At 48.3% G+C, this 24,902-nt stretch overlaps 1 protein-coding gene across 1 annotated transcript in view; it reads right to left on the bottom strand.

Moving 5' to 3' along the window:
• PRRT4 (proline rich transmembrane protein 4) overlaps positions 1 to 23,826 on the bottom strand; it is a 149,811-nt gene extending 125,985 nt beyond the window's left edge. The window contains exon 1 of the mRNA XM_085653694.1: positions 22,643 to 23,826. The gene's annotated coding sequence lies outside the window, so the exon portion shown is untranslated. The remainder of the gene's footprint in view (positions 1 to 22,642) is intronic.
• Positions 23,827 to 24,902: the final 1,076 nt, after the last annotated feature.

The following is a 24,902-nucleotide window of genomic DNA, read 5'->3' as shown; positions in this document are numbered from 1 at the left end:
GAAGGGGATCCATGGAGTCCTCCTCGAGGAAGGTCGTGCGTGATTGATATACCGCGCGATAGTGCGCGGCGAACTCGCTAGCAATATTTACGGGATCTGTGATTGTTCCACCTGCATCATCTGTCAGCTCTGGGACAAGTCTATTGGCCCTTTCTTTTCTGTCTAGCCAAGCTAGCAGCTTCCCGGCTTTGTCTCCCCATTCATACACCCTACCGTCTCTCTCCCGCCCCCATGTTCTGGCCCTGTCAGTAGCAATACCTTTATATTCGTCTCTCTTCAATTTCAAAAGGTGTACTTTTTCTTGAGTCACTTCCTCACTAAGACTCCCCTCCAGCTGGAGGATCTCGTCTTCCACAGTTTCAAGATCTTTTTGTTTTTCTTTCTTGACTCCAGCAATAAGGGAGAGAGCCTGCCCCCTGATTACCGATTTGAACGCTTCCCACAATATTTGCGGGGATTCGACAGAACCCTGTTTTTGTAAAAGTAGTGGTCCATGGGTAGCGAGAGCTCTTTGCGAACCACGGGGTTGCACAGGAACCAAGGGCTAATGGACGCGAATGTTCCCACCCGCATGTCTCCCAGGAGCAACCTGACCCACACGGGGAGTGATCGGAGATACCACCTACCAGGTGCCCTACCTCCTGAATGTGGGCGAGTTGAGACGCCGGCGTAAGGAGGTAGTCAATTCTAGAAAAGCTATGATGCGCCCCGAGAAGAAGGTATGCTGCATGCTGTTGGGGTGGAACGCCCTCCATACACCAGAGAGGCCAAGGGCCTCCAGGAAGTTGGGAAGCCAGCGACACGAGGGGCCTATGTCGCGGGGGGTGGCGGTCTAGGGTGCTGGAAGCCACATCATTGAAATCTACCCCCACCAGTAAAAGACCCTCAGGAAGCGAAAGCAGCTGGGATCCCAGATCTGTGATCTGTGAATGTTCGGGACATAGATGGACATTAAAGGTTAGTGTGTTGCCCTCCCATTGCCCTGTGACAGCGATGTATCTGCCCCACTCATCGGCGTGCGTAGACTGCATGGAGAAAGGGAAGGAGTTTTTGATCATGATACCCACTCCCCTGGAACCAGAAGTAAAGCCGGAATGGGCCATCAGCCTATACCCCCATCTGTTTAGCGCTTTACCAACCAGGTGCGACTCCTGGAGGAAAACCACATCTGGGGAGTGGCGTTTGAGGTATTGCAGAACTAAAGTGCGTTTCACCTTGTCTCCAAGCCCATTTTACGTTCCAGCTCAGTAACTTAAAACTCTTATCTCAGTGTGTGCCCATAACGATTTCTCATTTGTAAGCCTTCCTTCAATCACTATTATAACAGTTGTTGCCGATTGAACTATAACAAGTGAAACACCCCCAACCCCCAACCACCCCCCTCCCTGCTCCCCTGCACTCTGAGCCTAAAACTGCCCATGAGATCAACTTTGCAGAGTGCCTGTCGCCCAACTTAAGAACCAACAGTAGCTAAATGTGGGGAAAGGAGCTCCATCCCTCCGCCCCACCACCATTTTCCCATAAAAACAAGGTTTAATCCCCAAGCGGGGCAGTCACCAGTGTCTTAGAAAACAGGAAATGTGGAACGACTCGAACAGTCAGAGTTCCTCAGGACGTCAGCTGCCGCCACCTATTGCGTCGCACCACAGCACTGGGCAAAGGTCAAAACAGGAGTTAGAGCTCACCAAGCCTGGGACTGTCTCACAGTCAGAGTTCCGTACAGATCAAAGTGTCAGCGAGCATTGTGTTCTGTCGCGTCTTGCCAACCCTCCAGCCAGTCCGCCACTGCCTCCGGATGATCGAAAAACCAGGCCTTGTCATCCGCTTCAACCCGTAGACGAGCTGAGAAGAGCATTGCATACTTCAGTCCTTTGTCTCTAAGTCTCTTCTTGAGAGCAAGAAAGGATCGCCTTTGCTTTTGTGCCGATTGAGTAAAGTCTGGGAAGAAAGAAATGACTGCGTTTTCATATTTGAGCGGTAGCGCATACCTGGCGCTCTGTAATATCACGTCCCGGTGACGGAAGTTAAGCAGTCTGGTCAATTTAGGACGGGGCGGGGCGCTGGGTTTTGGACGCCCCCCCAAGACTCTGTAGGCCCGCTCAACCACAAAGAATTTCGACAGGCCCTTGAGGCGTAGATGGTTGAGTATGAGATCCTCAACAAAGAGATCTCTAGCTTGTCCCTCCGTTTTCTACGGCACTCCAATAATACGTACATTATTTCACCTGGAGCGCCCCTCATAATCATCCAACTTGTCCTCAGCGAATTTTCTGAAGGTTTTTAGGTCTTGGATTTCGTTTTGGATGTTGGGAGACGTCATCGACGAGACTAGTCGGGGTCACCTCCAGTTGTTTGACCTTTTCGCTCATTTTGGTGAGGTTCGTTCTAATGAGCGTCATCTCCACTGTGATTGCATCTGTCCTTTGCTCCATAGATGTTCTCACCCCAGCAATCGCCTCCATGACGTCTTTTAGGGTAAGCTCGGGGAGGTCTCCCTCCGTCCCCCCTGCAGGCCTATCTCGGGAGAGGTGCTCGGGAATAGCTACCTTCGGGCAAGTATACCGGTCCAGCTTGTTCTGCTGCTTAGGCTTTGGCCCTCTCCCGCCTGACATCGCGCCCCCCGGGGTGAGACTTCTTCTCCGTCTCCTGTCTTTTGGATCCTGCTGGCTTATTCCGTGGCCCCCGTCGTTATTGATTAGGGAGGGAAGAGGGCAAACATCCAATTCCTCGCATACTCCTGGATGGTAGGTGTCGGAAGACAGAGTACGCGGCACTCCAGGTCAAACCACAGCGGAGAACACGCACTCGTCCCACCTCTATTATTCACCTGAAGGGGGGACGTCCAGCTCAAGTGTCCCGGGGGAGGGCCTCCCCCTGGAGTACATGTTTTGTTAGGCCTCACACCTGCACTTCAGTCGACAGGGTGCACCTTTATCACCAGGGCACTCTGATCGCTGGGTCTCACCCTCAAAATGCAGGCTGCACGGGTCTCAGGCTGTGGTGGGATATCGTGCCGCTCTGGGGTGGTCAGGAGCACCGTTGAGCCGGAACACTTGGAAACCTCTGGCGTCCACCTGCCACCACTCAGCAATCTCTACTCGCGGAGAACACAGGCCATGCTGCTGCGGGGAGGCGCAAACCGTTTCCAGCACTTTCTCCCCGGGCTGGCGTACTCACTGCAATGCGGGCTCCGGGGGCGTCACCACACTGCTGCAAATATCAAGGCGGGGGGATCCCGCCCCGGCGCCGACTTTTCCCTCTCCTCTTGGGATTCAGCCTCAGGCCGCGATGTGTTGAGGCGCGCCAGCCGCACGTCCACACACCTTCCTCAGATCTGGCTGACATGGCAGGTCCCGGCTTTCTGCTCCGGGAAGGCCGCAAATCACGGAGCTCACCACTCTCCCCATGTTGGCTCTGTGGGCTCGATTTCAGGCTCGGTCGGGTTCGGAACACTCCTGGCATCTGTACCCCTGCTCGGGGTGCGGATTAAATGAACGGATTGGTGGTTTTAGGGCGAGGAATCCGGAGCTACTCTATTTCGCGACCACCATGCTTGAGCGCGTAGCCACGCCTCCATTTGTCATATTTCATGTTTAATTTGGGGCCTTCAATTTGAAAAGGGTATTTTTTTCAAACAGGGAAATGTTTACTAAAAGCAGTAAGTGAACTGTTGAACTATACTGTTTGGCAGTGGTGGCTGGCATGGCTTGCGGGTGGTGGGCAGGCGCGGGGGTGCACATGTAAAAAAAATAAACACTTACCTTGCCGCCAGGCTCTGCATCCCTGCTCCTGCTCTCCTCATCGAACTCGAGGAACAGGAAGCACAGCCATGCTCCCCTGACCAATCACAACGCTGCAATGCAGCATTGAGACTGGTCTGAGTGTCCTGGTTCGACGATCAGCCAGGGAATGGGGGTCTGGCCATGTTCTCCACGCAGGCTGTAATGCACACTTCTCCTTTGGTTTAGCTTTGAAGAATAGAAAGTTGGTTGGACAATGGACAAGGTTAAAGTGTGCAGATTGGTTTGGGGCTGTCATTATTAATGAACAAAGAGATTCTTCAATCAGTGGGGCAGTCTGAAGGGTGGTTTGAGGTTTCAGACTGAGACCAGGCAGAGAAAAATAGGCTTGAAGCTTCTTCCCCCTTCAGGAGCATAAATTGCTTTGGGGTAATATCATTTGCTGATGTGCTTGGCTAAAGTTAAAATCTCATATCATAATGGTTTCCATATCGCAAACGAGCAACTAATGCTTAATGGTTGGCAAGTCCCTGAATCAATTATTTCAGGTGCTCCATGTTGTGCTGCCATGAAAGAGACACTGAAAAGCTATGTAGTAAAATAAAGGCATTCACCCCATTAACAGCTTTGGTGATGAGACATAAGGGGTAGAAGAGGCAGGAAGTGTGCTGCTGAGACGCAGCACGAGGACATACTCACATATGATCATACACGCCCCAGCAGTGAGTAAGGGGCTTGTAATGTAATTGGCATCTGTCAGGTTTCAGGCATAGGCCTCCAGGTGGTCTGAACTGTTTGCATGTCAGAAGGCGCATGGATGTGCTGAGGCACACACCTGTTGACGACCAGGGCAAAAAGAATCCACAGCGGTATAGCAGAGGTTGCTGATAGGGTGGACAGGCTGATTGCAGTAGATGCCACTTAATGTGTGCTGGAGAACATTTACCTGTTGGTCATTTCCAGAGTGGTGCTTGCCTGAGCATCATTTGCAAAGGTACTGGAGGTGGCTAGGAAGCTGGATGCGAGAAGATGGGTTAGGTGAAACAGAAGTGGTACACCATGTAGCTAGCTGCCTTGACCTGTGAAAGCTGAGCCTGGGGTTCCCCATCTTGTGATGAATATTGCATTGTATTTATGCTTGAGATGTCCGTGCTATGCTTGACATCAAGTTTTTAAAAAATTATTAAAGGCCACTGCATAACACCATTTTTTGCACATCCATGGGATTCTGTTGGATCAGGAGTTGCTTTCCCTACAACATTTGCAAAGATGCACATAGCTTTGCCGTTGGGGATGAGAAAGAGGGCAGTTTTGAGCAAGTATATTTATGGGGCAGCTCCCCACTGCTTTTAGGCAGTGCAAAGTAAAGGAAATATAAAATGCTAATAATTTTGAGCTATTATCATTTTATGTTTCTGTGCTGCTTTGCGGGCAGGCGGGTGGGCGGGGTTGCTCTGCTCTTGGAGCAGGGCAGGGGGGGAGTGGTTTGCCCACTCCTAAGTGCATATGACTGTTTGGCCAACCCACGTGCACTTTCCCTGTTCTCCGTGCAGGCTGCATTACAGCCTGCATGGATAACATGCCCAGACCCCCATTCCCTGGCTGAGCATCGAACCAGGACGCTCAGACCAATCACAATGCTGCATTGCAGCAATGTGATTGGTCAGGGGAGCCTGGCTGTGCTTCCTGTTTCTCGAGTCTGACGAGGAGAGCAGGAGCAGAGATACAGAACCCAGCGGCACAGTAAGTGCTTTATTTTTTTTTTATTCTGCGCCCCAGCGTTTAACAGCGCCCCGACCCCGCTTCCGCCCTGCCACCCACGAGCCATGTCGGCTGCCACTGGAATATTGTGCAACTAAAACTAAGGAGAGATACCATGCATTAGATGGCATGTGTACTACCAGGGCATATTTGTCTGTTACCTTTGTTTTGCTTCTAGTGGAGCCATTCTTCCATCATTTTGTGATTGCCTCCGGAAGCAATAAGCAACAAGCTAATAGTCTTAGAACATCACTATCCAGGGTCTGAAGGAGGATTGCTTTCTTATCTGTGCTATCGGATCAGATGTTTTTTGAGTTTTTACTCAAGTTTATGCTGAGCGCTGGACTAGTTCTTCTCTTCTTGTGGAAAAGCAGGATGAGAAAGGGGTAGACGTTACAGACTGTAGAGACAGGACTAGAAATGTATTACTGCTGTGCCCGCAAGAGAGGTCAGATTTGAATTTGCACCACTGATCAGGAGGCCAGACACATGCTCATATTCCAGTGAGCCGCAGTTTTATTTTGTCTTTCAGATAAATACAGGCCACATAAGCCATAAGCCAGAAGATGGAAATCAGGACTCTGCAACACCAGCCTCCTCCCTGGGCAAACACTAGATAACAACAACACATTGTGCTTACCCATCCTATTAGGTCAGAGTATGCTTTCAAGCCTATCCCTCCCAATTCCACAATGCAGAATAAACAAAAATAAAACTAGTGAGCCTTACACATGCCTATGCATTAACTTCCTATTGAAATACACAGGAGCAAGGCAGCACCCAGCAGGTCTCCAGTCCAGAAGGGATGAAGCACCACCAGGAGCCGAACTCAAGCTGCCCTATATATCCCTATCCAATGATATCGGAGTTCCACAGTTGCGAAGTCAAGACACTCACGCTGCCACCAGGGTTTGTTGCATCTCACCCATATTACCTCCATACCCATTGCCCCCCTCTCATTATGCACAGCCATCAGGCACATTCGGCATTGGCAATGACAAAGTACCTCCCCACCAGTGGGTTGTTTTAGTGTTCCCTTGCTCCATCCACTCTGTGTTCTCCCATCTCACAGTCCTCATCCGTCACCTGCTCCTCTCTCCGTTACATTCCTGTTCACTCTGCAATGGGCCATCTTGCTGGACTAGCACTCGAGGTGTAACCTGGGCTTGCGGTGTCTCCAGTCTGTGAGACCCTTCGTTGCCACTGCGTCAAGATCTCATTGGTCTGCTGCCTCTACTTGCCCTTTTGCGTTCCCCGCTCATGCCAAGGAGCATGGGCCCACAGTTCCTGTGAAGTCCACTCATAATTTGGCTTCTCAATACAATACAAACCATTTGTAGAGCTCACAGCTGCCTCCAAAGCAGTCTCCCGGTGCTCAAGGTAGAGGTCTCGTTGACTGACGGTATGCCAAACAGGATACTGTAGGTGGGGGACTTCAATTGTGTGTTGGACAAAGATTTGAATAGGTCGAGAATCAACAAATCCTGCAGAGAGTGGGCGACAAACCTAGCAAATTGCTAGCTTGAATACTGAAGTGGGAGAGGGATAGATCACCGATTATGGCCCTAGATGACCCGCTGGGTGAGTAGCAACGATGCAGACTGCAATCAATGGTGTGCTTCAAGACCATCTAACAGGATTGTTCGGCGGTGGGTGGCATCCTGCTTTGAAGGCTGCTGCCACCTATTTGGCATGGATACACCTTCCTGTGGTCCCGCTGTCCCACCTGAGCAGGATTCGGGGATCACACTAGAGGAGCTTAGCGAGGTACTGGAGAAAATGATTGCAGGGAAGACCCCGCAATCTCTCCTGTGGAGTATTACCAGATTTTTGCATTGCAGATGGCAGAACCGTTGTTAGAGGTCTACATGGAAGCAAAGAGTGGGGGAGAATGCCCCCCATGCTCAGAGAAGGAGTGGTCTGAATGGTACCAAAGCCAGGAGGAGACCCAGTGGATCCCTCTTCTTATAGACATCTGACCAAGCTTAATACAGACACAAAGGTGTTATGCAACATACTTGAAGAAAGATAGCGTGCAGTGGTGGGGACACTGGTCCATGAAGATCAGTGTGGCTCCATACCAGGCCGCAGTATGGCTATGAATCTGCATAGGTTGACACATGTACTGCATTCAGTGGAGAATAGCAGGGAGGGGTTTGTACTGGTTTCAGTGGATATCGCAAAAGCATTTGATACGCTTGGTTGGACATATCTTCTACAGGTCCTGCGACACATGGGCATTGGTGCAAACTTTTGGGGGTTGGGTGAAGCTCCTTTACAATGTCCCTCAGGCAAGGGTTAAAAGTAGTGGGATAGTCTTTGTAGACTGGACAGTGGAATGGGGCACCCAACAGGGATGTCCCCTGTCCCCTCTGTTGTTCGCCCTGGAAATGGAACCCTTTGCAGTGAAATTTAGGGAGACATGGGAGGCTTTGGTATTAAGATAGGTGATAACGTGCATCCGATATCGCTGTATGAGGTAGATGCTCTTTCTACCTATAGAGACCCGTAGACTCTGTACCACTGTTTTTGACAGCATTAGATGACTTAGGAGCCATAGCAGATACCAAGGTTTACAGAAGTAAGATGCTGTTGTTTCCACTGGGAGAGTTGAATGCCTCCCCTGGACCTGACGTGCCTAACCTGGGTTTGAAATGGGAAACTGATGCATTTCAATATTTGGGAATTATGGGGGCACATGCTACAGAGGAACAATGATGCCATAATACAGACGAGATTCTAGAGGGTCTAACACAATCCACCGCTTTCTGGAATATGTTGACACTCAGTGGCGAGAAAAATCGCTATTGCGAAGATGTTTTTTCTCCACAGAAGCCTCTATATAGTGTTGGACTTGTTACACACGCTCCCTCCAGCAATGTTTAGGACACTGGAATGCCTGCTGGTAACCTTAGTGTGGGCAGGTAAGAGAAACAGAGTGGCACTTGCTACCCTCAAATTGGATACGGATGAGGGGGCATGTGATTACCTTATATCAAGTTGTGTTATCATGCAACTAAACTGCAACATGCCGCCCAGTGGGTGATGACAGAAGACACCTTGGAGAAGAGAATGCTGCAGGGCACATGCAGGAATACTACCCTAATGGAGTTGATTATGAGGGGATCGAGGGTACCAGGACACTCCCTCTATCTGGTGCAACAAACTGTAGACATTGGGGAGAGGGTGATTAAAAGAGTTATGAAACAACCTCCTTTAGCGAGAGGGATGGATTTGTGGTCACTGGTGCCGTTTAAGCGAATCAGTGAAGAATTGTCAGTTGCACGCTGGAGGGGGGGTGATAGTGGAAAGCGGGGAGGACTGTACCCTGAGGAAAGCATGCGAGGAATTCTCAGAGGGGAATGGTCAGTTTTAAAATTGCAGGTACAGCAAGGGAAATATGGACAGCGTTCCCTGAACCTCCCCCCACCCCCCCAGCAGGCTGACATGCTACAAATGAGGCTGACAGTTGGTTCAACTCGCCATTTGGTGTCTATGCTCTGTAAAGCACATAAAAAGGATAGGGTCAGGGAGACCATTAAAGCCAAACAGCGTTTGAATGACTTAGCAGATCCGTTGACAGATGTAGAGTGGATGGTGACATGTGAATTGATATAAAAGGTAGAAGTACAAGAGATATGCAGTTCCTAATCACAAGGGAAGGGGAGGAGCCACGCTCAAGTGGTCTACACTCACACAGGGAACAGGGTTCCACCTGTTGGAATTTAGTGCCGTCACACACTCGGCTGGGTGTCATGCTTCATCATAGGGCGTCCTCCTCGTCAGGTCGGTGCTGCAATACCTGATAGGCTCCCTATGAGGGGCTCTTTGGCGGAGATCTTTAATTCCATCGCCATTAAGTGCCGTAAGGGGTAAGGGGCCTAAGGAGTGTAGATGAGGAAAGTGTCAGTGAGTGATCAATAGGGAAGTTTAAAACAGGATAGGAAGTGTCACCGAAGAATATTTTAATCAATAGGCCTTCCAACCTGGTTTAAAAAGAGGAAAGCGCACTCCAGATGTTTCTCGCCTGATGGTCAAATGATCTAGTGACAATTCGTCAGGAGCTAATGAAAACAGTTCTATCAATCATAGCATTTATAAAGCGCACTACATACCCGTGAGGGTCTCAAGGCGCTGGGGGGGGGGGGATCTGCTACTGTTCGAAGAGCCAGGTCTTGAGGAGTCTTAGTAGTTCGATCTACACAGGAATGGTTGTCTGGTGATATTTGCCTGGATAAACCAACCTAAACAATACTCTAAACATAATACCTGTTGAAGTGTGACCAATCCTAAACGGAACTGTGGTCTACAACATCAATTCCCCGGCAGGAAAGACACATAGAAATCCCCTAACGGCAATTTGGAATAAAAGATATCCGCCAAAGAGCGCCTCATAAGGAGCCCGTCAGGCATTGCAGCGCCGACCTGACGAGAAGCACGACCTATGATGAAGCATGACACCCAGACGGGTGTGTGACGGCTCTAAATTCCAACAGGTGGAACCCCCGTTTCCTGTGTGAGTGTAGACCACTCGAGTATGGCTCCTCCCCTTCCCTTGCGATTAGGAACTGCATATCTCTTGTACTTCTACTGTTTGGGCACATATGCTGGACCTTTGTAAAGCCCTCAGTCCCTCTCTTTGTTGATTGATATAAAAGATGTCATGCAATGCCAAGTTCAAATTGATACACGTTAATTATATCCATCAAAATGATCTGACTTCAATCAAACTGAATAGAATGTATAGGGGAAGAGCAGCAACCTGCCGAAAATTTGAAACGGATGGGCCTTCCTTTCTGCATATGGTCTGGCTGTGTCCAATCCTGCATGCTTTATGGGCAACAGTGGCGACAAGACTGTGGGTTTTAATTGGAACAGAACTTGAAGATGCCCCAAGAAGTTGTCTCCTGGGCATGATTAAGAAACCCGAGAGGGTTACAATGCGATAGAAGTTCCTACAGCTTGAGCTGGTCATTGCTAAATGGTGGGTAGCTATGGGGTGGCTGGGAAAGAACGCCCCCTCAATAGGGACACAATTGGATGGGTATTAGCAGAGGAGACACACATCAGACATAGCAGGCATGATGACAAAGTGATTAAAGACTTAAAAACCTAGGCAGCGACACTGGAAGCATTTCAAGAAGCATACAGGGGCACTCAGCACCTGGGGACACAGCCAGATAATACAGACACTACCACACAAAACAAGAATGAAGCAACAGGGGATGGCTGAATGGATATGATAGAATTTGCTGCAATGGAAGGGTAGTTACGAGGCTGGGGAGGTGAGGCATTGGCAGGCTGGGGGGTTATCTGGTAATTTCACGAATACAGGTAAAGGGTTGGTCATGTATATGATTTAATGTTGGGCGGGCATGGCACTTCTATGGCGGTGAGAGTTGGACTATGATGAAAGTGAAAACTATAATGTTGTTGACTTCTGATTTCTGGCTTATTGTTGTATATCAGTGAAACTAATAAAAAAAAAAAACATTTAATTGTACTAGCTTGCCAGGGACAGACCCATTGACTTTGCTGCTGCTAGTTTCCGCAGTGATCTTAAATCCAGTTCAGAACACACAGGATCATGCAATGCAAAGCCGAGAAGTGTGAAAAGTTCCATTTCTTTGCTGTTAGTGATTTTGTATTACTCTTTACAGCCTTTGAAAAACAAAAGATTGCCCTGCGGCTCCCATGATCTACAGTGTGTCTTGTGCAACTCTGGCTTCATTGGGCCATCTTCCCCTGAGAGAAATATGGATTGATCAGATCATCTGCATAAAGCAGCCATGTTATCTCCGTGACATGCAGCAATAGCCCCGGGGTAGTGAAAATGTCAATCACGGCGTCAGAGCATTGAAACAAGCTAAACAGTGTTAAGTGGAGGATGTAACCGTGCCTTACTCCACACGCCTGTGCAGAGGCAGATGTCTGCGCTTTGTGACTCTGCTCTGCACCAGCTGATGGTGACGTAGATGGATTTTAAGGTGTCAGTCACGGTGGTGGGTGCTATACTAATGTTATTCCTCACTTAATGGTTTTTCCAACTATCCGTGTATACAGCAGTCCATAATTCAGACAAGGATAGGAAACACTGCATATAAAATCTATTCACTGGAAAACCCAAGGTTAAAGTAAGTTGATAGGTAAGGGTAATGTTCAGTAACAATGTAACATTTTAAACTCTAAAAACCACAGAAATTCACCAGTTATAGTTATTTCAAGTAACTATAACTTGTGCCACAGTTTTATCATCAATAATGTCATTGGAAATGTTGCAGTGATATTACCAATGTGGGGTAACTAGCACTGCATATCAAGGGTGCGAGTTATAGTTACCTTAAGGGATGAGTTATAGTTACTTGAGTTAACTATAACTGGTGAATTCCCCCAGATTTGCAGTTCCTCTAGCTCTATTTACATAGCACTTTATGTGATGCTGAGGGCAACTCAGGTCGCTGAAGGGGAGGAGAATGGGAAATAAGACCCAGGGGAAGGAAAACAGAGGACAAGATTGAGTGAATGAATGAAGGAGGAGCCATCATGAACAGGCATTGAATAACTGAAGAGATCTCCTGCATGCCACTGGACAACAGAGGACTTTAATTGAGCCCACTACTGCAGGTCCTAACCAGCTACATACTCTGACGTCTTCTTCACATCTCACAAGGGCAATCAGATGTGGGATTATTTTACCAAACTCCATCCCAGTACATCTCTCCGCCATGTCTTCCTCCAGTCTATGCCTGCTGAGGACCATAAACTTTAAGCAAAATAGCTCAGAATCGAAATTCCAGTGCAGTAACCAGCTAATTGGACTATGATCGTAAGAAGTACCATAAAGGGACCTGCAAAATTATTGAAATCTGCCTGCTTGATGAGAACTATAAACTGTGCGCTCTCTCTCTCAAACACTTCTTCATCCATCGCATCCCGTAACACGTTAACCACACATCAGTGGTCATCAAGGACAACATGGAAATACGCCCACATAGGACCAAAAACAGAGACAACATATCTCCAACCACACATTCTACAGGTTGTAGTGTGCTACCAATATAGTGAAAGGCTTCAGCGCTTCCTATAGGTGCAATTCCTGAAAGAATGGGAGTGGGAGTGGGGAGCTGACCGAAGGTGTTTGACCAGTAGGGAGAGGAATCGGGAGTTGAAGGGGTAAAGGCAGGACTTGCGGGAGAAGGAACAAAGTTTAAGTCAGGTGGTGGAGACCATGAGAATACATGAGGCAAGCTAATGTGCAGTTTATGTAAAGCAGGAACCGAACTGAAGGCACCGCGAGGGTGCCAGACAGGGACAAAAGGAGGTGCATGCATAGAAGGAAGAGAGTGCAAGACAGGGCAAGATGAGCATGAGTGGCACAGGTGGGCCAGTGTGAGGGTGCTAGAGGGGGCTAGAACTGGGCGAGTAGGAACTGAAGAGAGTGTGAAGGTGTGAGGCAGGGCAGACCAGAAAGCTGGATATGTATAAAGGAGAGAATATGAAAATATAGACAAAGTTCGAGTTGATAAAGTAGAAACTGCATAGAGCGGAGGCAGTGTGACGGTGATAAACAAGGTACAGCCAGGAGGGTAGACAGTGCATAGAAGAGAGAGAGTATGGCGCTGCCTGGAGATGACTGCAGGGGCGGGATAGACAGGAGAGAGTGTGATGGTGCCAGACCGGGCAAAAATCTTGGATAGGAAGAACTACATAGAGGTGAGAGCATGAGGGTGCCGGGCAGGTAGGTCTTAACCAGGGAGAGCCGTAAATGCATAGAGTGGTCGAGTGTCAGAGTGACAGACAGCCAAACTGAAAGAGCAAGAAGTGCAGAGAGAAGAGGGTGTGAAGGTGCGAGACATGATCAAAGCCGCAGGGCAGGCTGGGTTTGGAGGAGAGAGTGTGAAAATGCCAGGCTGACTCGAACTGAGAGAGTAGAAACTGCATAGAGCTGAGGCTGTGCGAGGTGTATAAAGGGGAGAGTGTGTGGGTTGCCACAATGGATAGAGGAGGGGGAGCGGGAGCAGGGCAGACAGGGAAGGAGGCCTAGAGCTGAGACATCGTCTGCGGCCTGCTCAGTTTTCCAGTTTCTGCAGCGGCCTCCCTGCCTGTCCCTTTCAATTACAGACTCTTTTATATTAAAGACAAGCGTAACTGGTGGGGGTGGAGGGCGAGACGAAAGGGAGGATGGGGCTGGCGGCCAAGTGCCGTCATTGTCCCCTCGGCGTACAACGTCTCCTCCTTATCCACACATCACATTCTATACAAGAGAAACAATGCCCGTCCATGCCCTGCCCTTCCTCGGCTGCCCTATGGGCCCTGTCCCTTCCCTCCCCCCCAGGGGTCCCACTCTGCCTCCCTCCACCATCCTTCTTGTTGAGCTGCTCCTCAGTTATTACTCTGAACCCTTAACCATGCCATGTAGCTACACTCGTCTTCTTTTAAGCCATTGTAATAGACATAGTACCTCCCTGCATTTCATGTAAAGCGCTCTAGCAACCAATTGGATTATGCCAGTGCTATAGAAAAATCTTAATCAGTACATACCCACCCCTTGGCCACCGCCCCCGCTGCACCTATGCAGGGCTGGCAGCTTTTGTAAGCCTGCGTCTAATAATTCCATATTACACAGTCTCAAGATCTGGACACACTCTAGGCCACAATGAGGCAAGCGTTCCTTCAGACCCAAAGAAATTAATCCATACCTCAAATTATGGAGCAAATAGCAACATGTGGCATCTCTCCTGGGCTCCTATTTCTTCTACCACCAACTGACAGGCTGACCACCACCTCCCTTGCTCATCGTTTTCCATCCCCCAAATCCACTACTGTCTCCACCCCATCCATAAATCCTGCCTAGGGTGTCCATCTTGCTGCACGTCAACAAGGACAGAAGTTTTACTTTCTGGGCTTTAATGTGACAACCTAATGCATTCTGGTGGTTGCAACCTGGGACCTGATTTACAATTTGGCGGATGGGATACTTCTTCGCAAACATCACAAATATCCTGTTTGGCCCCGGGGACCCCATCCCCAAGGCCTGACCTCCTTTTGAATTTTTTATCTTAATAGTTGGAGGGAGGCCGCACGGCCCCACTACTGGGCCGATTCCGGCCCCGGGGTCCCCATCCCCCGTGGCCTGGCCTCTAGTCTGAGTGCCCTGGTCACCGAGACACTTTGATGGGGATCGCGGGGGAGCCTGAAGGCCTCCACGGTCCCTGCTGGCCCGGTACGTCCTTCGGGAGCCGGCATTGCTTTTGGACAGAGGAAGCTGCTAACATGTAGCGCCCCCACTTTGTTTATAGATGAAGCCCTGGGGAGTTGGCGGTCTCCGGGGCTTGGGGGGAGGCCCGAGAGGCCCCCCATTTATAAAACAATAGGCCCCGGGGAGGTGATGGTCCCTGGGGCAGCGTGAAAGACTGTACAGTTCTCCCCCGCTTTCATTTTTTTAACAAAAGTCCAGGAAGGTGGTGGTCCCTGGGGCAATATTTATCCCAGGCGGGACCTGTCCCACCCAGGGGGCACTAATAAACATAGCACAGGAGCCCCCGCGTAGCTTTTTGTTTTTTGGAACCAGATTTGCGGATCCCGCTCCAAATTTAAAAAAAATGTTTTTTGGGCCCTGGGTGGTGCCAGTGGGATCCCCCCAACAGGCCTAGAGGGTCGGGGGTTTCTACCCTGCCCCCTTTACTTTTTTACATTTTTGTGGGACTCAGTTCAAACAAGTCCCAAGATGGCTGCCAACATTTCCTGGTTGAAGTGTTGACAGCCAATCAAATTTTAGTAGGTTTTCAGTAGCATGTTGGGCTCCCAGAGATCTATATTTAAAAAAATTAAATATCTCTGAAACTACTGAAAGGATTTACACTAAATCACAAAAAGCACGCTTTCTGTTCAGCAGTTCGTGTAGTCGTGTTAAAAAAAATTGAAAGTCCCCAGACATAACATAGGGAAAACTCGTTTTGGGACCCCCCTTTTTTCTCGGGCCCCGCTTGACGGGTAACCCCCAAACTTTCAACACAGCAGCTGAACCAAAAAGGGGAAAAGCTTTGTGATAATTTCGTCAAGATTCTTCAAGTGGCGCAAAAGTTATTGGAAAAACAAAAAATGCTTTTCCTATGGAATCTAGCAGAATATACACTAATAAAGAAAGAAAATATAATCAACTGATTTCCAAATTGCAAAAAGAAAATGTTGTTATCAGGAACTCTGACAAGGGCGGTAATATCGTCCTGTGGCCTATGGACGAATATAAGAAAGAAGCTCATATCCAACTTAATGACCTACAATGTTACAAAAAGAGTACTCCTTTCAAATATAAGAATACACAGGAATTGCTATTCAAACATCTTCTGGCATGGAAGAGTCGGGGACTCCTTAGTGGAGATGAATACAAATTTATCAAAAAAGAACATCCTTCGGTTCCTGTTATCTACTTCATACCTAAGGTACACAAAAATATCAACAGGCCCCCAGGCAGACCCATCATTGCGGCCTGCGATGGGCCACTGGAGAACCTGTCCAGGTATATAGATTATTTTTTGCAGCCTTATATGAAGAACCTGAAATCATATGTCCAAGACACGTGACTTTTTGAACAAAATCAAAAACTTGAACTGGAGATCGGACTATCTTTTGATAACATTAGATGTGTGCTCACTATATACATGCATTCGTAACAAAGATGGTTTGAGGGCGGTCGAATATTTTCTGTGCAGTAGACCTATTATATATGCCCAACATACCAGAATGTTATTAGATATGTTATTATTGTGTCTAGAACACAACCTTTTTCTTTTTAATGGCCAAATGTACCAGCAAACGCAGGGAGTAGCTATGGGGGCCAGTTTTTCTCCCAGCTACGCCTGCATTTTTATGGGCTGGTGGGAGGAATTGGTCCTCATGCGCCAATTTGAGAAAATCTACAACAACAATGTGATCTGTTGGCTTCGTTTTATAGACGATCTGTTCATTGTTTGGAAGGGGAGTGAAAATGGTGCTACTAAATTCATTGAAGAGATCAATCAGAATGATATTAATCTAAAGTTCACTTCTACCATCAGCAAACACACAGTGACTTTTTTGGATGTGCAGGTCTCAGTGGACAATAATATTTTAACTACAACTCTTTTTAGAAAGCCCACTGCGGGAAATACTGTTTTACATGCATCTAGTGCCCATCCCCCCCACCTAATTAAAAGCATACCATATGGGGAGATGCTCCGCATACGTAGAATTTGCAGTAATAAGAATGATGCGGAAATCAAACAGGCGGAAAGCCGTGCTAGGTTCTTAGCTAGAGGGTACAAAACAGAGATTGTAGATGCAGCCATCAGAAGGTCAGGCACTAAGGCGAGAGATGATCTTTTAACATACAAGGCAAATACACCACAATCAGGGGTCACTGCCACCGCACAACCTGTGAGACTGATTTTATCATATTCTAAACATGAAAAACAAATTAGGAGTATAGTCAAGCGCAATTGGCATTTTATTCAAGATGACCCAGTAATAGGCAATCAGATGCTCACAAATCCCTCGATTACATTCAGAAAAACTAGAAGTATGGGAAACAAACTAGTCAATATTAGACAAGAGGATTGCCGTAAGGACATGTGGCTCACAGCAAGAAAAGGCTTTTTCAAACGTTCCACCTGTAAAGCCTGCCAATATGGCATAAATGTTAAAACATACACATCAGATTTCTCGTCCAAGATCAGAGAAATTAAACAGCACCTAACATGCAAAACAGAGTTTGCAGTGTATGTTCTCGATTGTAGCTGTCAGCTCAAGTACATAGGAAGCACCAAATTGGCTGCCCACAAGAGGATATTACAACACATACGGGCTATAACCAATAAAGATCAGAACTACCCAGTTGCTAGGCATTTTCAAGCCATTCACGTCAGCAATCCCAGACATCTCAAATATTATGTAATCGAGGCGAACCCGGTCACAAAGAGGGGAGGTGATAGAGAAGCGAAGTTAAGACGTCTTGAAACTAACTATATACCGGAGTTCGACTCCAAACATCCTGGAGGTCTTAACGCAACTGAAGATCTTTACACACATCTATAAATTCTGCAATCCCCTCCAGGCCTACATTGCCATCTATTACTCCTTTAAAAATGTGATATCTATTGAACTTTTTTATACTGGTCATGTCCTTTTAGATTGCCAATTGTCTTTTAGTATTTATACTGTTCTTATTTATATTTATTCTTGCCCGAACTTTTTTAGGACGGATTTTAGACATAGTTTTCATTGTGTGTCTTTATCATTGTTCTGAAGGACGGAGTTTTGGGATGCTTTATAAGAATGGAAGCACCACTTGAGCAATCTAGATCCATTCATGGACTATACTTTGAACCTAGCATCTATTTTCTCCCATCTGGTATCAACTCTTGCATCTTTTGCATATTTTGACATGCATTTTTGCACATGCCCTTTTTCAATATTTGCACTTAATTGGTCCAGAATTTACCGATATAGCACTTTTGCACACTTTTTTGCACCTTTCGACTTTACACATTGTAATCATATTATCACTAGGGGTTAATAGCATAAGGAGTGATTGGTAGTCTAGCTAACCCGCAGAGAAATTGGGATTATCTCATTCAAAATCTCTTAGGGGCACCTAACCAATACCAGATAATGATCACATACATGTGATATACATTCCTTATGTTATCAGAAAACAAACTACAGTAGACAAGAGTTCAAAATGAAACTTTATCCCGGTGATATTTTGTGTAGGTATTTTACAATGTAATATTATTCATTGGTGTATTTATTTGGTATTTTATGCAGGTACAGGGTAGCACATTTATATATACTTTATTCTTAAACACGTGTTCATATTTATTGTTGCGCTCATTGGTTCATTATTAGACAGGTGTCTTAATCTTTCATGTATTATACGTTAATTTTATTATGCTTATTGTTTTGAACTGTGATCAGCTTCAATCTAATATGCCACATGATTAGTAAATGTTGGGTATTACACCATTATTAATTATGTTTCTTTCAATTGTTCAAAACAGCAAATGGAAAGTTCATCTTTATATATATTGTACAAGCCAATTCTGTTTTCTATGTCCATGAACCCAACACTGTGTTTTTCATGCACCGGCACTGTAAATAACTGGCAAAAAAACCTGAGCAGTGTCATGTGATCAAGGCCGCTCGGACGGCCAAAACGCGTAATGGCAGGCGAGGAGGAATAAAAATATTCATCTTACCTAATGAGGTCTACGTTCGTTCTTTTTCCTGGAGAAACTTGTGAACGAAGAGTGTGGATATATATATATATCCCACCACCCGGGCCATGTTCAGCCCTGGGAACCCCACCCCCCGGGGCCTGCCCCCCCTTTTTTTTAAAGGGCGGGGGCTGTTCAACCCTCCTCCCCAGGTGGAATTCGGCCCCCGGGACCCCATCCCCCTGGGCCTGGCTTCTATGCTAGGTGCCCTGGTCCCAATCCAGGGCACCCACTGCCAAGGTTGGGGACTGTGGGGGGAGCCTGAAGGCCCATGCGGTCCGTGCTGGCTACCTGCCTCCTGCGGGAGCCAGCATTGCTTTGGGATCCAGGGAGCTGCTAGCGCAGCTTCCTGATCCCCGAAGCAATGTCTGTTTCCCTGCTTGCTTCACAGCTGGCAGGGGAACAGACACTGTTCTGCTTTCAGCAAGCGAGACCATTTTTGCTCTGGCTTGCTGAAAGCAGAAGGTTTGCTATAATTGGCGGGAGAAAGCCATAACAAACTGCTGTGTCCCGGGGTGGACACCGCAGGACATTGCTGGAGCTGGCCCTGGGGAGTGTTGGTCCCTAGTGCCACCTAGGGCTGCAGGAGGGGTGCTGCGCAGCCCCCCTCCTTTGTTAAGTAGGCCCCAATGGTTTGGGTCCCACTGCCAGGGATCCGCAACAGACCCCTTTCATTATTCTATTTGGGCCCCGGGGATGCGGCAGTCCCTGGGGCTGCGTGGGCAGGCCGGAGCCCCCCCTATGCATTATTATTTATTTTAGCACCGGGGAGTTGGCAGTCCCCAGGGCTGTGGGGAAGGCCGTAGGGCCTCCTCCGCATTGTTTTTTTAAATTAATGAATGCATGTGCCCCAGGAGGCTGTGGTTCCCAGGGCAGCCAGTGGGGGGGGGGGGGGCGACAGGCCCCCTTCATTTTCATGGAACAGTGCCCCAGGGAGGTGGCGGTCCCCAGGGCAGCGGGGAAGCCAATCAGCTCCCCTGCACATAATTAAATTACTGGCCCAGGGACGTGGTGGTACCCAGGGCTTCGCGGGAGGCCATAGGGCCTCCCTTGCATTTTTTTTTATGTTTCAATTTTGCCCCGGGGAGGTGGCGGTCCCTGGGGCTTTGATAAGCCCTAGGAGAGGGGACCTGTGCGGCCCCCTCCTAAATGTATTATATGCCCCCGGGACCTGGCCCACCTGGGGGTTATTTAAAAGCAAGCAAAGGAGCCTGTGCTTGCTATTTTTTTTTTTTTTTGTGCAGCGAATATCAAAATTTTAATGCAACTTTTTTAAAATACTTTTATGTCATGGGGGTAACCAAGGGGGACCCCAAGACCATGGCTTGGGGGTCAGAGAGTACCTACCCTACCCCCTTTTCTTTATTTTCACTTTTTTTGGGTACTAAGTGAAGCCGAGTCCCAAGATGGATGCCAACACTTCCTTCCTGGTTGAAGTGTTGGCAGCCAATCAGAGTGGTGCATTTCCCTACACGAGCTTGTTTTTTTTCCACGAATGCTTCGCGACCGGAGATATCACTATAATTTGCAACTTACATTTCTCAACAACTACTGAACGGATTTACACCAAATAAGCAAAAGGCACTTCCTTGAACCTACATCTACCTCCCTGCCAAATTTAGTGTAAGTCCGTTTAGAGGTGAGGGCTGTAGGTGTAGCTAAAGGTTTCTATGGGAATTAACAATACAAATGCACCATGATTTCGCACCCCAATTTCTCAGTCTCCACTGCATTGATCCCCCCAAACTTTCCATGACACTCAAAATCTACCTTGGAACTTTTGGGGAAAATTTAACCAAGTCAAAAAATGCTTTTCCCATGAAAACATGGCCCTAACTATAACTACCTACTGGTGACCGCCAGTAGGTCATACATATATATCTGATAAAAAGAATGGATAAACTTAGAAATTGGCCCTGCGCCAGACTTACCCACAAGTCAATTCATCCAGCTGACCAATGTTACATGAGCTTCAATAAGGTGTAGTGGGAAAAATAGGAACATAAATCCAAAGAGCAATAATTAGGACAACAATGAATGGATTGTTTTGAAATATTTGTATTTGCTTAATTAAGCACACAAACATTTTGATCATACAAGGTTGCAACAATCAAGTCTCAAATAAGCATTATGATCATACAAAAATACAACAAATCAAATCACAAGTAGCCAACATGTGTTTTGCTGGATTTCCGCTTCTTCAGGGCTCATTCAATACACAAGGCACTTTAATAGAATTCCACGCATCCGAAGAGCAAGTGTCAGTGGTGATATCAATCTTCAGCGATGTGAGTGAGGTGCGTCCACAACTGATTCACATATATAAGTTTAAAAACTCATAAGCACCTCCAGTGTTCCAGAATCAAGGCATGGGAATGTGGTTCAAGATGGCTGTAAGAGGGATAGTCCCTTGTAAACCTTACAGGTTGTAAATACAAGCACAGTACATCCTCCTTGTATGAAAGTCAAGGAGTGCATTCCCGCAGGAGTCTTCACATCATACACGACTCATGACTTGATTCTGGAACACATGGACGCGCATATGAGAGTTTGGGTTAAGGGGCCGCCTATTTCAGCCAGCGGCTCATTTCACTGTGAGTTGGTGCATTCTGGTCGCTAACACTGTGCACCTCTGCACATAAAGTAGTTCTCTTCAGTACAAGGGGCTACTATGGCAACGCCTGCTTTTTAAGAGCAAAAAATGCATTGCTTTTAGCCATTGTTTTCTATTGGCGAAAGTCCACCAAGTTCCCCAAAAAATGTTTTACAAAACAAGTGGCTAAACAAGCATTGACAAAGCCAAAATGGTAGCAATCGGAACTATTGGTTCTGCCAACACTTTTATCAATGAAGGTGACACGGGTAGGCGGCGGTTTTAGGGAACAAAAAACCTTGATGTTTTCGAAGAACAACATTATTATTACGTCTCTATGTGCCTATTTGGTCTCAAAACGATTCGCTGCGGTGAAGCAGCTGAGCCTGGGTAAACAAAATACCCACCCACCCCAGAAACGCAGGCCCCCCAGAGAATCATCAACTGAAGAGGCTCTGGTCCCCACAGGGGGAACCCAACTCAGACAAGAGCCAGATGTAACCTCAGACACATGTATGTTTCAGAGGACTCTGTGATACACTAGTACCCCTGACAGTTCAGCCCCCCACCCAACCCTCCCAAGGTAGCTGACAGATGCACAGGCCCCGCTTAGACACCCTGATTCCACAGAGAACCTCAATCAACAGTCAAAGAGCAATACCCCCAAAGAGCAGAGTCCACACCCTCCCCAGCACCAGGTATGGGGAGGAGCTACAATTGGTGCAGCAGGTGCAGTGGCACTGGCACCCAGAGCCCTGAAGGACGCATTGAGCCCTGCTAATTCATGTATTTTACTCCCCAATAGCTGTCGGAAAGACATTTTTGCTTGCTTGCGCCAGAGCCCATGACATCCTTGCTGCGCTCCCGCACCAGGCATGAAGCATGCCGCCCAGCCCCATCGTGCAGGTGGCTGACTCGCTGTTTCAGACCACCACCCCCGCCCCCAATACACACACACCCCTATGCTTAGGCGATACTCACCTTTACAGATCTATTTTGAGCAAATATGTGGGGATTTTGGTGTACACTGCCTAATGATACTGAATTATTGATCAAATATTGTATTTTCCCAATAAAACAGGCGCACTAGTAAAGACTTTGGGTTTGGAAAATGCGGGGAACAGTCCCTCTGCAGGCGGGCCGTTGGCGCGGGGGCCTGCCGCCAGTGTGTGTGTGCAGGGGGTGTGTGCAAGGGGGGGGGGGAGCTTCCTCCCAAATCCATTCATAATCCGGCCTTCGGTGGCTCTGAATGAGGGGTTCACCCGCCCCCTGAATGGATCGCGCGAGCCTCTCACCTTGGCAATGGCGTGAAGGAGCCACGGCCTCTGCTCTGCAGTCTCCTCTCTCTCCCCTGCCTCGAGCGGTGCGGTCTCGCCTCTCCAGGGAGGGGGCAGCCGCTGCAGTCCGTCTCCAGGGTCTTTGCTGTCCAGTTGGTGTCGTCTCTTGACACAAGTACCCGGGTCTCTTCCTTCAGGTCGCTGCAGTGTCGGGCTTCACGTTCGTCGTTCTCTGCAGTCTTGATCACTGCTTCGCGGCCTCTGTTTACTGTCTCTCTCTGCCGCACCTGGCTGCAAACCCGAGGGTCTCTGCTTTCCAATTGCCTCGAGCTCTGCGGTCTCTGCTGTCCGGTTTCTAGAGATTCTAGTTGTATTTACTTATTATGAATCGTTCATTATTGGTTTGGGAAAATCATACCAACAGCTGTCGCTGCTGTCTCTAACTTCTCTTCTTTTCACAGTCCGAGGTCTTTTGCTCCGGTCTTGGTGGTTTCTGCTTCCTGCTGTCTCTTCTCTGTGGGGGCTCAGGGCGCAGTGCCCGCCGTGACGACAACACTCATGGGCCGGGTCTGCAGACTCTATAACCTGACAGTACCTTGCAAAACTCTGGTATGCAGTCTCTGCACTCTAATTCCAGCTTGCAAGCAGTGTTTCCTGTGGTAGCCTCTGACTCTTGTTTTCAGTCTTTTCACTATAATTCGTTTGAAGGCAGTCTCATCTCTGGTTCGCAGTCTGGCTCGAGCTTGGAGGCAGTCTCAGCCACCCAGGTCTGCAATCACACTCGAGCTTCGAGGCAGTGTCGGCTCTGGTCTGCAGTCAGACTCGAGCTGGGAGGCAGTCAGACTCGAGCTTAGGGACAGTCTCTGCTCTGGTTTGCAGTCTCGAGCCTGGAGGCAGTCTCGGCTCTGGTTTGCAGTCTGACTTGAGGTTGGAGTCAGGCTCAGTTCTTGAGGTTGGAGGCGGTCTCACCTCTAGTTCGGAGTGTGTCTCGAGCAGACCGTCTCTATTTCCATTTCCAGCATTTCCATCCGGCAGTCTCTGGCTTGCAGTCTGCGGTGTGGTCTGAGTTCCGAGCTGCGCGTACTGCATACGTTCTGTACCGCACTCCCAGTTAGCAATCTCCGTCTCTGCCGGTTGTCACTGCCCAAGACAGACTCCGGCTGATCGTATGCGTATTTTCATGTGAATGGCTTTTTGCTCAAGCTCAGCCTTTCCTCGCGTAGGTTCACTCCTCCCCCACATCGCCCCCTCCGGTCCTATCCCCCTCGGTCCCCTCCTCTTCTCTGACCATCTCCCTCCCCCTCTCCTTTGGTCCTCTCTATCTACGTCGCGTTTATTACAGCCCCGCCGCCACCCCACTCGTGTGTGTGTGTCGTCTCAGTTTTTGGTCGTGGACAGGTGCAGCCCTCTCTCCCATCTTCCACCTGGCCTTCCTCTGTTGCTGTTACCATACCTCTTTCCCAGTACTGTTACATATCCTCCACCACTCCAATTACTTTCATATTTCACTATACACATTCAACCAGGCGCGCAACACCCATTGGACTCACAGGGCTTCAGCCCCCCCGTCGTGTGTGGCAGCCCGGGATGAGACAGCCTCGCGGCGCACACACAGCCGCACCCGAACACTTCACAGGTCTTTAAAAGACCATTTGCATGTTAATGAATCGTCGCTGTTGTTTCACCCCTTCTAAGAGCCCCTGCAGCTCCACTCTGCCTATGGCTTAAAAGATTCAGCACCCCCCCCGAAATTTTTTCCTAGCCCCCCCCAAATTTGGCTCTAGTTGCGCCTCTGTATTCAACACTAATCCTTGGTGGCTTCCGGAGTAGCGTGCTATTCGCCGAGAAGGCGCTTCAGGTGTAGTTAGTGCAATATAAATGCAATTACAATACAATACTGGTCCAATCTCTTGTTTTTACCAGGAGAGGTGGGCAAGGGCACTGGGGAAGGGAGTCAAAGACAATCAAAAGTTAAAGCTATCTGTGGAATGCCGCAGGTGCAGTGGCACCGAGGCCGTGTGGGGTAAAGGGCTCATTGCTTCCTAATTATAGCTGTCTTTTGCTGAGGATAGCCGGCCCATTTTCCTTGATTGCATTAGCCGAGTGTTCCCTTGCTACGCCACACCCACGTACAGGCCTGCACGTTAACATCCAGTCACGCCCCCTCCGCCCTCGCCAACACCCGACCCCACAGCCCCCAAGCGCTTGTATACACATGTGCCTGGGAATGGCGCTAAACCCAAACTCCACATGAGCCCAACCCAAAACAACCAATAGA

Source organism: Triturus cristatus, chromosome 4_1 (genome assembly GCF_964204655.1).
Source record: "Triturus cristatus chromosome 4_1, aTriCri1.1, whole genome shotgun sequence".
Taxonomy (NCBI): domain Eukaryota; kingdom Metazoa; phylum Chordata; class Amphibia; order Caudata; family Salamandridae; genus Triturus; species Triturus cristatus.
The sequence above is the reverse complement of the archived record's forward strand: the minus strand, read 5'-3'. Positions and strand labels throughout refer to the sequence as shown.